The sequence below is a fragment of the Nasonia vitripennis genome, chromosome 1 (assembly GCF_009193385.2).
Source record: "Nasonia vitripennis strain AsymCx chromosome 1, Nvit_psr_1.1, whole genome shotgun sequence".
Taxonomy (NCBI): Eukaryota; Metazoa; Arthropoda; class Insecta; order Hymenoptera; family Pteromalidae; genus Nasonia; species Nasonia vitripennis.
This window is the reverse complement of record NC_045757.1, coordinates 22,266,118-22,282,281: the sequence shown is the minus strand read 5'-3', so window position 1 is coordinate 22,282,281 and position 16,164 is coordinate 22,266,118. Positions and strand designations below refer to the sequence as shown.

General features: G+C 37.4%; 1 protein-coding gene across 1 annotated transcript in view; it reads right to left on the bottom strand.

Moving 5' to 3' along the window:
• The window catches only part of LOC100678221, a 42,683-nt gene extending 27,112 nt beyond the window's left edge, over positions 1–15,571 (bottom strand). Inside the window, exon 1 of the mRNA XM_032600214.1 lies at positions 15,517–15,571. The gene's annotated coding sequence lies outside the window, so the exon portion shown is untranslated. The remainder of the gene's footprint in view (positions 1–15,516) is intronic.
• Positions 15,572–16,164: the final 593 nt, after the last annotated feature.

Genomic DNA, 16,164 nt, shown 5'->3' with positions numbered 1-16,164 from the left:
GATTTTGAAACTGCAGTGAGGATGATGATGATTATTTGAATGATACGAAAATTCGTAGGGGAGTGTTCAAGAGCCCAGTAACGTAGCTGACATGTACATGACTATGTTGAAACATCAGCAGGATAATGATAAAATTTATGGAGTTCGAAAAGAAGGTTCAGAATGGATGTTAGGTGACTCATAAATAGTGTTTGGAGATCGAAGCATCAAAGTAAAAGATGGAAGATATACAAAAACAGCTGGTTTGATGGAATTGCTCATTGCAAAACAACCCAAGATTTATGATCAAAGTGATTTGCAGAATTATCGAAGTATTCTGGAAGCGACAAATGCTCATAAAAAAACAATATTTGAGCACACTACCAATTCGTGTTCATAATAGTAAAAAATATACTAACATTATCAATCCTATGTTTAGTGGAAAAAGTGGAAAAGGACCTTGTTATAAAATTGCTAGAAGAGATATTCGAATGGATTATGTGTACTGGGACGATCCAAACGAGGTAGTTGATCGTTTTCGCTTACTTATAGCTCATCTAGAAGATCATCATATCTAGAACAATCAGCTGGCAATCCTAGTCATATCAACGAAATCCACTCAATCATAGAAGAACTTCTCGAAGGAGGGTATATATACTGAGCTGTTTCATTTACAAACATCATTATCAAAATGAGTTCGGACATAATTTAAAAAAGAGTGAGGGAAGTCGTGGCCCTCCTGGTTTTGGTTTCAAAATCACAACAGATGGCCAATACAACATGGATAAAAAGAGGTTATGCAACGTGGGAGATGCGCAAAACATAGATGAGGCTGTCAGTTTGTTTCAACTTCAAATGGAAAGCCAAAAAATTCTAGATTTAATATCCCGACAAGAAAGTGACTTAAACAATTTAGATTCTCTTTTGGAAGCATACAGAGAGCAATTTGATTTAAAATTACTTACCTACAAGCTAGACATCGATACTATAAAAGAGGCTGTGTCACAGATCACAAACAAATAGGAAGGCAGCGAAAGAAATTAATGCTAGTCATTTCGATCACTGCAATATCAGTAATGTTAAATTCTTCTTAAATTCACAATACTATCCTTATGGAAATCTAAATTTAGATATTGAACGCGAGTTGATGAAAGTTGAGTGGCTCATGCCATATGTAGTATTATCTAATCAGCATAAAATCCGGATGCTTAGTCATATTCAGAGTAAATTGATCAATATGAGTTTTCGTAGTTGGGAGCTGTACGAATATCCACTGCTTCCCACTACACCCAAACATGTTTGGACAGTCAAAACACCTAATCAGTTAGAAAATCCCTGCTTCGAGATCCTCGGCTTCCAAACAAATAGAAAGGCAGCGAAAGAAATTAATGCTAGTCGTTTCGATCACTGCAATATCAGTAATGTTAAACTCTTCTTAAATTCACAATACTATCCTTATGGAAATCTAAATTTAGATATTGAATGCAATCAATATGCTATGCTCTACGATATGTATGCCAACTTTCAACATGCATTCTATGACAAGAGTATTGAGCCTATGCTGAAAAAGCAACACTTCATCAACTGTCTACCTCTTATAGTCATCGATTGTTCAAAGCAGAACGAAGCTTTGAACAATGCGTCAGTTGATGTTCGGCTGGAATTTGAATCCAAAGATAATTTTCCCACAGGAGCCTCTGCTTATTATTTAATTATACATGATCGCATAGTTCAGTATAATTGCGCAAATGGTGTTGTGAAAAAAACTCGTTTGATTGATTTAATAACACACATTGTATCATAACAAAATCGAATTCATGGAGAGATTTGAAACTTGCATCCCAATGTTCTCCTGAGTAGAGCGCTTTCATATCCCCACTCTTGCACTACTATGCGCGGGCATTCAAGCCTCCTTTCTTGCGCTGCTTGTGGTGGAGATGGTAGTAGTGGTGGGGATATGATATAAAGAAAAGCTTGCTGCTAGTCAGTGTCATTCCGAGATGGAGTACTTAGTGGACATGCAAGGCTTTAAGCAGGCCGGCAATGACTTCATCCTCAAGGAGTTATCTATAGTTTCCCTAAGAGATGATATCGAACCTTTTTTACTACTTTTCAAACAGCCTTTTCCATGGCGTCGACTCACAGAAAAGTATAAGCAAGAGAATACTTGGTTGGAATATCATTATCATGGTATACCATGGTCATCTGGAGAAATCGAATATGCAGAAATCGGTAAAATTCTTCAGGAAGCCTGTCATGACTCTACTGCAGTAATGGTAATGGGATCCTTGAAGAAGAAGTGGTTGGAACGTTTCAAATTCAACGTAATCGACATCTCGGAAATGGGATATCCACCTCTAGACAAGGCCAAACTCGTAACGGTTTGTCCTTATCATAATGGCGCCTATAAAGCCAGCTGTGCTCTTCACAATGTACTACTTATGAAGAAATACATGCGAGAGCAATGTAAGCAATTGGAGAGACAAGGTTCATTCATGGATTTTAGATTTAGATTTAGATTTAATTGTTTTTTTATTGTTGTACATTCTGTTGTACATATACAATTATAGTATATTATAAACAGAATAAAGATTTTGTGTAAGGGTGCTAGTGCGTGTGAAGAGTGTGAAAGTGAAATGAGATGAATAAAAACGTGTGTATGTTTGTGTGATGTTTATGTGTTTTCCAGATTGAAGAAGTAATTTTTAGCTGCTTGTTTAAAGTGTGATATGGATAGTGTGTTGCGAAGATGAGATGGAAGGCTATTCCAGAGGTAGGAGGCGCTGATGAAAAATGAATTCTTCAGCGTCTCCGTCTTGAAGGACAGGATGTCCAGTAGAGTCACCTCATCCCTCACAGGCCTGAGCGCGACGTGGAAATCAAAATAGGCTAATAGATAAGTAGGTATTGAGGTGAACATTTTTCTTAGAAAACAGGCCATGAAGTATTTCCTACGTCCAGCGGTGTTAAACAGTTGCAGCTCACGCCTGTAAGGGGAGATGTGCTCGTCCCTCCTCACACCGTAGATATAACGGATCCCCGTATTGACAAGCCTCTGCAGTTTTAAGTCAAGTTCCTGAGTCAGGTCGCAGTAAGCAAGTGAGCAATAGTCAATGAGGGGAAACAGGAGTGCTTGCACTAAATGTTGACGCAATCTAAGGCTAGTACTTTTCCGAAAAAAATAGAGACGGTACATTAAAGAGTGAGCACGTTTACAAATTTGTGTAACGTGCTCTTTCCACGTAAGTTTGGAGTCAAGCACCAGCCCCAGGTTGCGCACCGATGATTCAAAGTTGACCTGGGCTCCCCCTATATTTATATAGGTGTTAGCAGTAGAAGGTAGAGCGTTTATATAGTAGGGGGAACCCAGGACGATAGCCTTAGTTTTAGTTACATTTAGTTTAAGTCTATTCAGCGCAGCCCAGCCCATTATCCTCTCGGCGTTAGCGCTCATTCTGACAGAACAGGACTCAAGCTCCTCGAGGTAGCATTGGCAGTAGATCTGCAGGTCATCCGCGTAGATTAGATGGGACACATCTGAATCTAGGCAAAAATCAATATCATTGATGTACAACGAGAACAACAAGGGGCCTAAAACTGACCCCTGTGAGACACCGGTGTTTAGTGGTAGAAAGGTAGAGATCTCATTGTTGTCACCAATGACGGCCTGTTCTCTTCCCGAGAGGTAAGATGCAAGCCAGCGGATAACTTGCTTGGAGAAGCCGAAGGAGGATAGCTTTCCGAGTAGCCTGACGTGACACACCGTATCAAACGCCTTGCTAAAATCAAATAGAAGTAGAAGAGTGACCTTCTTCCTGTCTATCCCAAGCCTGACATCATCAGTCAGCTTAATTAAGCCGGACTGCGTCCTGTGGCCAGTGCGAAAACCAGTTTGGAAGTTGTCAAGATAAAGTCTTGTTTCAAGGTATTCAGAGATTTGATTGTGCATCAGCCACTCCAGCGCCTTGGATAGGAAACAAAGTAGAGAGATCGGACGGTAGTCTGTTACAGCTGTTAGAGAGTTGATCTTGTTTAATGCTCTTACGAGCGATGACTTCCAGGCGGAAGGAAAGCGTGCCTCGCTCAAAGACAGGTTGAAAATTTGACAAAGTAAAGGAGCGAGTATTGGCAATGCTTTGGAGATTACAACCTGTGGGATGCCATCGCTTCCCCTGGCCTGGGTATTGAAGTGTGATACTGCAGCCAACACGTCCGACTCTGTGATAGCCCTGAAGATGAAATGTTCAGGGAGGTCTAGACTCTCAAGGGTTCGCAGATACTCCTCAACAGATGGAGCTTGAGGATCATTTGAGATGGAACTAAAGTGTTTGTTGAGAGCATCTGGAGAGAACCGAGCAGGTGGAGAAGATTTAGAGGTAGTAATACCAAGATTTTCAAGTTTTCTCCATATCTCTGCAACGTCGGTCAGAGTAGACAAGCGTGAATAATAGTAATTCAGCCTGGCCTCCTCGACCTGCCTATGAGCGTCGTCCCTTGCGATTCTATAAAAGTATAGATCCCAAGGTAGTCGACTTCTGCGAAAGCGCCTGTAGAGTCTATTCCTTTCAGTTAAAAGGTCACGAAGAGCGGTGAACCACGGGTGACGCTTAAGTCCAGGTGTCACAGTCTTTAATGGGGCGAGATGATTTATGGCTTTCGTGATGTTGTCGTTAAGGATGGTAATGCATTCATCACGTGATGGCGTGGTGAAAGATGACCAGTCACATGCGCTAAGGAAGTCCCTTAGCTTCTCAGCACAAATTCCTTTGTAGTTTCTGTAGGTGTGTGTAGCAGGTACTGGAGTGGGAGTGAAAAAATATTTATGGAGAGGTTAAGTTACATGGTTGAACTTCACAGGTGAGAGCGATGGTTGAGGCTCCCATCACTTATAAATACGAGAAAACTTCCACATCATGCTCATTCGTACATCATGGGTTCATCATCTAGTAGTGCAGGTTATAAGCCTCTTCCTGATTCGTAAAATGATAAGAAACAGGAAAAGAAGGAAAAATCTTCTGCTTGGAAACAGTATTCACAAAAGTTTTCCACAAATACTTATTCTATGCCTGAAAAAAAGGGTTATAAGAGATTTAAGTAGCGAGCTAAATTGATTGAATATTAGTCATCCCTCCCGTAACGGGTAAGTCGGTAAGACGCTCGGCCGGTGACCGCAAGGTTCCCGGTTCAAATCCCCTACATAGCCAACGATATCTTTTTTTTTCATCTAGAAGATATATATCGGTAAAGAAGCAAGCCACCGGTATCAACAGCAGAAGGTAACATCGGGCCGTTGACGTCACCGCCAGCACCGAGACGCGACAGAGCAAAGCGATATTCAAAGCGATAGCTCTGTGTGTAACACAGGCGCCCCACAAGGAACGATCTTAGGACCGCTACTTTTTATCCTGTACATAAATGCTGTCTTGAAGGAGATCCCCCCCGAGACCATAATTTCGTATGCAGCTGATACTGCTATTATAGCCACTGGTAATGATTGGATAGAAGCCCAAGTTACCATGAAAAATGTTCTAAGTCTGATATTGGAGTACCTGGCATTAAATAAGTTGTTATTGAATGTAGGAAAGACTGTTTTTATGACTTTTGGGAGCAGTATTGGAAGTGTGCCAGCTCAAGTAAACATCAAAATTCTTGATAAAAATATAACTAGGGTATAAAATTTTAAATACCTAGGAATTATTTTTAATAGCAACCTAAGGTGGGGCAATCACATGAAACATATAATCGGGAAAAGAAAATACCTAGTATACATTTTTTATAAAATTTCAAAATTTATGCCTACAGAAACTCTCAGAATGATCTATTCTGCTTATTTCCATAGCATTATTAGCTATGGTATCATTGCTTGGAATAAAGCATATAGAAATAGTCGAGACCAAGTTCAAAAGCTACAAAACAATCATAAATAATAATAATTTTCTATCACATGACAATCCTTTAAATATAGTATAACTATTTGCTCTTGAATCTTTGAAGCTGCATTATCATGATATCAAAGAGAAATACTTAGCATCAGATAGTATTACTAGAAATAGAAGTATTATTATACCTAAGGCAAATATGAGAATTAGCAATAAAAATAGCTATATGAAAGCAATTAATATTTATAATGCGCTTACTAATCAACTAAAAGTATTGAATACCGATAAATACTTTCAAAAGAAAAAAATTATAGAATGGATAAGATCCAATGGTTAAAATATATATATATATATATATATATATAATACAGGGTGTTTCATTTTAACCCGACCACGACAAAAAACCATGGAAAAACTAATTTTAACGAAAAATGGCCTTAACAAAAGTTGAAGGGGGCCATCGAATGACACAAACACCTATGACCTTGAACTCGATTTTCAAGGTCATTTGAGGGTAATTTTTTTAAATAGGAACCTCTATTTTTGACCTCGGAATACGGAGCAGCGGAAAAAATTACGTCGGAAATGACATTTCAAGTTTGCCTTAGTGACCTTGAGAATATCAATTCAAGGTCAAATAAGAAGTATCAGCCTAAGATTGTTTTCCTTTCAATTTTTTCGTAGAATTATCATTTTGTTATTGTAATAAACATTAAGAGAATAATTGACTTAAAATGTGATTATGCTTTTCTGACTTCAAAGCCATTTTGTAAGGTCAAAAGTGCAAACATGCAATATCAAATGTTATGTGGAGTCCATATTTATATCCTAACTTTAGTGTTGCCCAGGAACAACGACGTGGACGTAATAGGATTGTGTTCCCTTTGGGGTGCTTGATTAGAGTGAGTCTCCTTGACTCTGACTTTTATTATGTACAGATTTGAATGTAGGTGCCCAAAGACACCACCATTTTTTTGGATTCTATTCAGTTCTTGGGATGTTTTTGTAAGCGAATTTTTATCCTATCTTTAGCGTTACTCAGGAACGACGTGGACACAATTGGCTACTAATTTTCCTCATCGAATTTTGCCTGAATTTATTTTTGAAATAAATAATTTATTTTGTAAAGATGATTTTTCATGTTGAATTTTCCCGCGACTCATTGTTGAAATAGACAATTTTGCTAATAAGAGATCTCTTTTCATATGAATTTATCCTCTACTCATTGTTACTTACACTTAGTATTCAATAGTTTACTAGTTATTGAATAGTTATTGATTAGCCAAACTAATCAAATATCATTTGTTTAACATTTTCTCTTTTTCATTCATTGACTTTTATTTTTTCTATTAAAATTTATTACTCATCGAAAGCTATCTAATTTGTTCAGTTTGGTAAAAACAAAATTTTGTATTGAACTTGTTATAAATTTTTAACAATGGCTGATTATCCAGCCGCTGAAAGGGTTGATATTTTATTGATTCTTGGTGAATAATCACTCACTCTATCACTATCACTCTAATCAAGCACCCCGAAAAGTGAGAGGCAAGGGGACTCACTCTAATCAAGCACCCCGAAGAGAACACAATCCTATTACGTCCACGTCGTTGTTCCTGGGTAACGCTAAAGTTAGGATATAAATATGGACTTCACATAACATTTGATATTGCATTTTTCACTTTTGACCTTACAAAATGGCTTTAAAGTCAGCAAAGCATAATCACATTTTAAGTCAATTATTCTCTTAATGTTTATTACAATAACAAAATGATAATTCTACGAAAAAATTGAAAGGAAAACAATCTTAGGCTGATACTTCTTATTTGACCTTGAATTGACATTCTCAAGGTCACTAAGGCAAACTTGATATGTCATTTCCGACGTAATTTTTTCCGCTGCTCCGTATTCCGAGGTCAAAAATAGGGGTTCCCGTTAAAAAAATACAATGACCTTGAAAATCGAGTTCAAGGTCAATGGTGTTGGTGTCATTAGGTGGCCCCTTTTGCACCCTTCAACTTTTGTCAAGGTCATCTTTCGACATCAGTAAAATAAAACCAGACAAACAGCTGTTTAGCAGATTTTTTGTTATTTGACCTTGAATTGACCTTCTCTAGGTCACCAAAGCAAACTTAAAATATCCTTTGCGACGTATTTTTTTCCGCTCTATCCGATTCCAAGGTCTAAAATAGAGGTTCCTATTTAAAAAAATCACAATTACCCTCAAATGACCTTGAAAATCGAGTTCAAGGTCATAGGTGTTTGTGTCATTCGATGGCCCCCTTTACCCCCTTCAACTTTTGTTAAGGTCATTTTTCGTTAAAATTAGTTTTTCCATGGTTTTTTGTCATGGTCGGATTAAAATGAAACACCCTGTATATATATATATATATATATATATATATATATATATATATATATATATATATATATAAGAATGATAGTAAATAAGAAAATAAAAAAATTGTAACTTGTTATAAACAACAAGTCGAAATTGTTCAGCGACAGATACAATTATGCACATAAATAGTTTAAATAATAGGTAACTTCGTTTACCTCTACAGGATTTTTAGGTATGACCCACATGCCTTGTAAAAATTTTCTAGTGAACAAATAAATAAAAAATAGTATATTGTGCAACTAGGGGGGGGGGGGGCGAAGGGCGATTTCTAACGAAGGTGCTATTTGAGCACGAGTTGGAGTCGAGGGCGCCGAAAGCGGAATGATTCCCTCCTGCACGCTCGAAATGAGCAGCTTGCCATTCACTTTAGAGGCATGGAAACGGATATTTTTCATGCACGTGTTAAGAAAATAAATATTACAACATAATTATTTCCTCTTATCACTATAAATATTTGTACGCAAAGGATAATCCTCTCGGCACTAAAAGACATCTTCTAGGTATCAAAATTGAGATGAAATTACTCTTGTGACAAAAGGATTCTTTTTGTTGTAAGAGGATCGTTTTCTCAGTGTAAAAGGCGACCCTAAAGTGGCCTTTTTTGCCCGTTGTTTGAAAAATTTGCAAAAATGATTAAAACATGTACTGACACTTATATAAATATATACATCATATATATGTAAAGTATGTCATATATAAAACTAAATACTTTGAGGTACCGTTCCTGGTAGAAATTAACCCAGAAACTGGCAAGTTCTTGTGTTAAACAAGAACCTAACAACTTGCCAGTTTCTGGATTAATTTCTACCAGGGCGTGTAAAAAAAGTCATCTTAGTTCTGCTTATAGGCACAAAAATCGCGGAAATCAATACATGCGTTACAAAAACTATGGTGTGCACTAATGGCTTAGCAGGCTTTTTGACCGCGTGTGGATATTGTGGTACTCGTCTGCGGCTCGGGCTACTTGCCTCGACTCGTACTGCGATCACCACACTCGGTCTAAAAAAGGCCTACTTCACGCTCTTGGTGCATAATGGCAAAACATAATATTTGCACCACGGATGAAAAGAAAGCTGTACCAAAACCTTGTTTTCCACCCTAGCTGTATGATTTACTAATGTCAGAACAACAAGAAAGAGATTTATTTTGGCCCTGAGAGAGGAAAGCCTCGCGGCAGTAAACCTCTCTCGGATAATAAAAGGAATAAGATACAGATTATTAAATACGAATAATTGATATCGGTGTAGTTCAAGCGTGAAAAGTTTGAATAGTTTAAATATCAGAACTGCGTATTTAACATCTTCTATACGGCTTAATAGAAGATGATAAACATGTACGAATGAGGAGTATATGAAGCGTTTACCGCTGGTTTCAAACCCGCGTTAGTAAGGAGAGCTAGGAGTGTCGCCTGCGGTTCTAGCAGCCGAGTCTTATATGGTGTGTTATCACGCTGGTTCAAAATAAGACACGACTATACGTAGATTAAGCCAGTGCGGAGGCTTGGATGCAGACCTACACGTGAACAAAAGCAGACTCTAATGTAGACTGATTTGCAGATGCTCTCGGTTTTATTACCTCCTCCCCTTACAGAGCGTCAGAGCTGTTAGATAGGGAACTAGGAGCTTGGGTAGTGGTAACAAAGGTCGGTCGAAAAATAGACCCGCATCAGCGTTGCGCATGGACTCGACCGCGCCGTGCCGTCGCGCAGCCAGACGGTGGTTAGTTTTCCGCGAACTCTCATTAGTACTTGACCTTTGCTTGGCCGTTTTATGGCTTTTTTTGTGCATCAGCTGTGATATTTTCTTAGAAGGACCCAACAGTATTTTCTATGCTTTTCTAGTTCTACGTATATGAATCATTCTAGGAAAAGTCGGGCACTTTACGGTCGATAAATGGAGCTCTTGTAAATTTGAAGGAACACGCAGCAGATCAAGTTTTTTTTACATGCGTTTGGGCATACAATCTGTAAAAAACATGGGTAATACCTCCAAACTTAATATTTGGGTTCATCGCTAACATGTTCATATGGGTGTTCGAATGGAAATTAAAAGTTCATCATTTGAGATAAATTTAACATTAAATATTGTTTCATTATTGTAACAGAAATGTGCATGCAAAAGATCAGATCTTTACGTACATTAGTTTCTGAATAATAGCAGCCAGAAAATTTGAAAAACAGACACCGGAATGAGAATTCATTCTGACTTTTGAAAATGAACATTCTTATAATTGCATTGAGAGAAGAGGGGCTAAGTCATTATAACTTTCTTGTTAAGATCAAGGTAAGTGCCAATGCAACTTTGTATAGTATTATACTGCCAAATAAATAACAAAATTAACAAAAATGAATAACGAAATCAACAAAAATAAATAATATTTTACATATACAATTTCTATCTAAAATAATTTTTTTTTGTTTTCTTAAATTTTTTATAAAATTAAGAGATTTATGTAGGTGTTAGACACCGAACGAACTGTACTCCTAAAAACCGTACAATAGTATATGGTGTACCAAGGGCATAAATTGGGCTTTTTTAGGCCAAGTGTGGAGTTTGCAGTACGAATCAAGGCGAGTTTACGAGCCCCAGACGAGTACTACAACCTCACGAGCCCAAAAAGCCCGCTTAGCCCTTGGTGCACACCATATTTTTTGTAATGCATGTACTGATTTTCGCGTTTCAAATTGCACTTGTTGAATTTCATGCGAGTTTAGAAGAATTGATTGCTAATGAATTCAGTAGCAGGCGCAAAAGTACTTTTGTGCCCGCTGCTGCATTTTTTCGGTCGCCACACAGTGGGAGAAAATGGACAAAATTCGAGCCACGCGTCATTTTTAATCGTAGAGCCATACTTTTTTTTAAACTCTTTAAAAAAGCATCAAGTTTAAGCTACAGGTGCGGAAATTATTGTATCACGTTCCCCTAAACCCATGCGACCCCTAGAAGCCACCCCTACCAAACCACAAGCAGTCTAACTCATCTATCCCAGGGAACAGCGAGTTAAATCGCTTTATTTTTTCTTAAAATAATTAAGCCACGCACCATAAGCCAGCTAATAACCTAAATACCTACCCCTAACCCGCTTAACCCCTAGAAACCACCCCTACCAAACCAAAAGCAGGCTAACTAGCCTAACCCTGGGAACAGCGAGTTAAATCGCTTAATTTTTTCTTAAAATAATAAAGCCACACACCATAAGCCAGCTAACCACCTAACCACTCACCCCCTACCCCTAGAAACCACCCCTACCAAACCACAAGCAGGCTAACTAACATAACCCTGGGAACAGAAAGTTAAATCGCTTTATTTTTTCTAAATATAATAAAAACCCACTCCACAGGCCAGACCGGAAACACGCAGAATCGTATAACCACGTAATTTAAGACATTATTACAAGTAAATTAGTTACATTATTTGTTAGCTGTAATTGTTGAATGAACTGCTATTAGTCATCTGCCTTGAAACAGATTTAATCCCCTTTACCACGTCAAGGTTGTCATTTAGCCATCGAAAAATCGTATGATCAAGATATGTATGTATTATACTATAATCTAATAAATTCAAAAATAAACATTTAACCATCAAACACTCGTATGATCAATAAATTTAATTATATTAAATTATATTATAATATAATAAATTCGAGAAATCTTCAAAAAATTCTGATAGAATTTCAACGTATTTTTTTAATCTAAGAACTTTTTCTTCAGTAAATTTTTTTCTAAAGTCTATCATTCTCAAGTAAAAAATTCTGGAAGTTTTTCACGATATTCCCGTGTTAGCCGCCATTTTATGTGCTTTTACCTTTTTTTTCAAAATTTAAACTGTTACACTGAAGTCTCGAGGACACGATTTCTTCGCTCTAAACATTAAATCTTAAATGATTTCAATGTGAAAAATCGACATGAATAAAGATTTTTTTTTAAACCATGTTTTATTGCTTGTGGTTTGGTAGGGGTGGTTTCTAGGGGTTAAACAGGCTAGGGGTAGGTATTTAGGTTATTAGCTGGCTTATGGTGTATGGCTTTATTATTTTAAGAAAAAAGTAAGTGATTTAGCTCGCTGTTCCCTGGGATAGATGAGTTACACTGCTTGTGGTTTGGTAGGGGTGGCTTCTAGGGGTCGCATAGGTTTAGGGGAACGTGATACAATAATTTCCGCACCTGTAGCTTAAACTTGATGCATTTTTAAAGAGTTTAAAAAAAATTATGGCTCTACGATTAAAAATGACGCGTGGCTCGAATTTTGTCCATTTTCTCCCACTGTGCGCCGGTCGGAAAAAGACTACCTTTGTCCCTAATTTTAGGTCAAAAAAACGCGAAAATCGTGCATGTGTTACAAAAAAAACTTATTTTTCATAACGCGTGCATCGAAAACGCGCTTTTCGCCTACGAAAAAGTGGATCGAAAGTAGAGTTTTTGAAGCTTGAGGTGAAAGGCCTTTTTAGTGTTTTTTTGTGTATATATACGTATAAATACACTCCCATATACTTAGGCTGGCGCTGTGATTGCGTGAGTACGCGTAAACATCTGTCACTGAAAAAACGATCCTCTTACAATAAAAGGAATACTTTTGTCACAAGAGTAGTTTCATCTCAATTTTGATACATACCTAGAGGATGTCTTTTAGCGACGAAAGGATTATCCTTTGCGTACAAATATTAATTGCGACAAGAGGAAATAATTTTGTCGTAATGAGGTTTTACATTTTGCCTTGAGAGAAAATCATTTTCAATCAAGACATTTAGTAAAAGGATTTATGAAATAACAGTACGAGAATATTGTTGAAATGAATCAGCGTTATTATTCTCTATTATTCTCTAATAAAAAATAATATTACATTTGTAAAGTTTTATGAACAGAAAATAAGAAACTGCTTAGGTGTAGCACATAATGTATGATTGGCCATCTTTGGAAGACACAAGTTTATGCATTGGTTTATATCTAAGCAGCTCAGTGCTCTTTTTTAGTGACCAACGGTTTAACTGATCTATACTGTATCTGTACACTTTGATCGACACCCCACTCGGTCAATTTATTTTCCATTTTGCTACTTACAACGATAAGTCGATGAAAATAAAAGCCAACGTTAGATTTACACAGTCGGAGCACACAAGACGTCTGAGGTCCGAAACTCCTGCCGACGAGCCGATTCCATCAGCGGCTCCGAGCGGTTCGTTCGTCCAAACAGTGGTGCTCGCGCTGCTCTAGAAACCCCGCAAGAGTAGGAGGTTAGAAACACCGCGTTAGAAACACTCCGCGCGATATATCGGGAGTCACTTAACGCTTTCTGGCGCTTTTTCATTGTCTCGGGCACGACGTACCTTTTCCGCGGAGATGTATGCACGTTGTATGGTGTATACGTGCTTTCGCACGCGTCCACACTCAACAAACTTCTTCTGCGGAATGGCAATCGGGCGCGGATTAACATCTTACATTCAAAAGAAATCCTCTTGTCACAAGAGGATTCAAAGGAGAGGATTTTCCTTTCGATACGAACATTTGTACTTTTGCGACAAAATTATTTTTTTTGGATGCAAAATGAAAGTCATTTTGCTACCAAATTTTATTGCTTACAGGATTATCCTTATGTCTCAAGAAGGTTAATTTTTCCAAGAATTCCAAGATTTTAGAAAAACCAAACGTCTGATCGAAATTTCCCTTCGTGGAATGATTTATTAAACCTAACACTAGAGCGCTACAAGCTTGGTTTTTCATTACAAGCTTTATTTAAAAAGTTATATGTAATAGAAAAACAGTGTTTTTAGCGACGACATCCCTTTAAAGTGACATTTTGTTCGCTGTCAGGTGTGTTAATGTTAAAAAAATTATTTATTAACAATTTTCCAGATAAATAAACAAAGTAAAATTAGCGTTGATTTGTGCCTAAGTAATTTTCCTTATATTACCCATAAACAATCACCGAAAAATGGTCATACTAATATTTTAAATTTATGAGTGTTCTTAACAACTTTTTAACATTTCAATCATTTATATTTTTTATATTATTTATTTTTGTAAATTTGATATTCCGTATTTTTTTACTTATTTGATATTATAATACTATAAAAAATACAAAGGGTCAAAATACATTAAAACCTCGATGGTCCACGGTCATTTATGGCCAGCGCCAGGACTATATGTATGTATTACAATTTACCTGTAACCAAGCTCCCATTTAAAAATGTCAAGTAAATTCCATACTCTGTAACCTATGACGTTGCAATTGTATTGTTTGATAACGGTAAGCATAGCTTTCATATATGAATATAAATATTGAATCTTTTGGTCATCTTCTAATCAGCCAACGTCACATATACCATTTTTAGTAACAAATACAGGGGGATTTTCGAATTCACGCTCAATTTTTCGTAAAATGTTTCGAAAACCATCGGGAACTATCTGCAAACAAATTATCATCTTCACAAGTGTTTTCTATTATATATTATATCAAGGGGCGCGATAGTGCCGCTTTGGCAAGAAAAAGTACGAAGTACGATTTGTCGACGGCGCGACCCTGTATACTTTGAAATTAGGTGTTCCTAATCTTAAAAAAAATCTCGATTGCATTTAAATCATTATTATTGCGCGTATGCGCAATCTGTTAGTATCTACTTAAATATATTATCCTAATTTTTCATGTATAAAAGGTTCATTCAAGAATATTAAGTTATTAACTTAATATTGAAAGTTGAAAATTTGCTCGGTATATTTAATTTCGTTCAGAGTTTCCACCCTCTCCCGATATTTTTCGTCTCCTCCGGTCACGTGACTTCCGGTGAGTGTTTGGTATTATACACCAGTGGTTACAGTTTTTTTTTTATACTTTATACTTATATAAGTTGATATATATAATATTTTGTCATAAATAATACTATTAAGGGGTCATAAAGTTTAACACATACAATTAAATTACTATATATGTAAAATTGACAGTTAAAGAGCATCCTACTATAGTGAATGATAAGGTAGCAAGAGTTAGTGCTACTCCATCAAAGTTGATGCCAAATGTAGGAGGGCCAACGCAGATACAGAGGTAATTCTTAGCCGGTAATCACATCGATTATTTTGTACTATATGTACTGTATTGTTGGTGAAAAGTTATGCATTTATGTCGGAAGATGGTTAATATGCAGTAAACAACTACCTAAGAACCATTCTCAAGAAGGTTAGAAATGACGAAAAGAAAAGAAGGGAAAGACAGGGCGAAACAGCTGAGTTAAATGTATCTAGACGAAGGCCACTAAGTCTGTATTACGAACCGCTTCTCGCACCGAGGCAGAGGAACGTATAGGTAACTGCATTGAGCCCAGACTCCCTCATCCAATGCAGATAAACGTAGGTGTCGGGTTTAAGTCTGTCCAGGGGATGGCCGGTCGATGCTGCTCGAAGTAGACGACCGGACGATGCTGCAGGAAGCAGACGGCTGGATGATGCAGAATGAAGGAGACGAGTTTCATCCTGAACCCTTAAATTAAATGTATAGAAATGTTAAACTTCAAACTTAATGATGGTGCCCGTGGCGACTCGGTGTCAGAGGGACACTTGCGCAAAGCTAGCTCTGCTTACGCCACGTAATAAAAAACACACACACGCGCACGCATGCGAAATAAATAAATATAGTACATTACGATACATGAGACCTAAGTAGCAATTTTTCGCACGGCGTGAGGTTATATAATTACTCCGTGCGGAAGTGTTACTTAGGTCACTAGTATCGCATAGAATTAAAAAGCACAGCCTACCTAAGCCCGCTGTCACGCCTATTCGTGTCATAAGCAGTCCTATTTTGCAACGTGAGGTTAGTGCATAAGCGTAGCGAGTGTGATAAATACGGTGCAAAAAAGAAATACTTAGGTTACGGATAGGCGTAACAGCGGGCTTAGGTAGGCTGTGCTGTAAAATGTTTT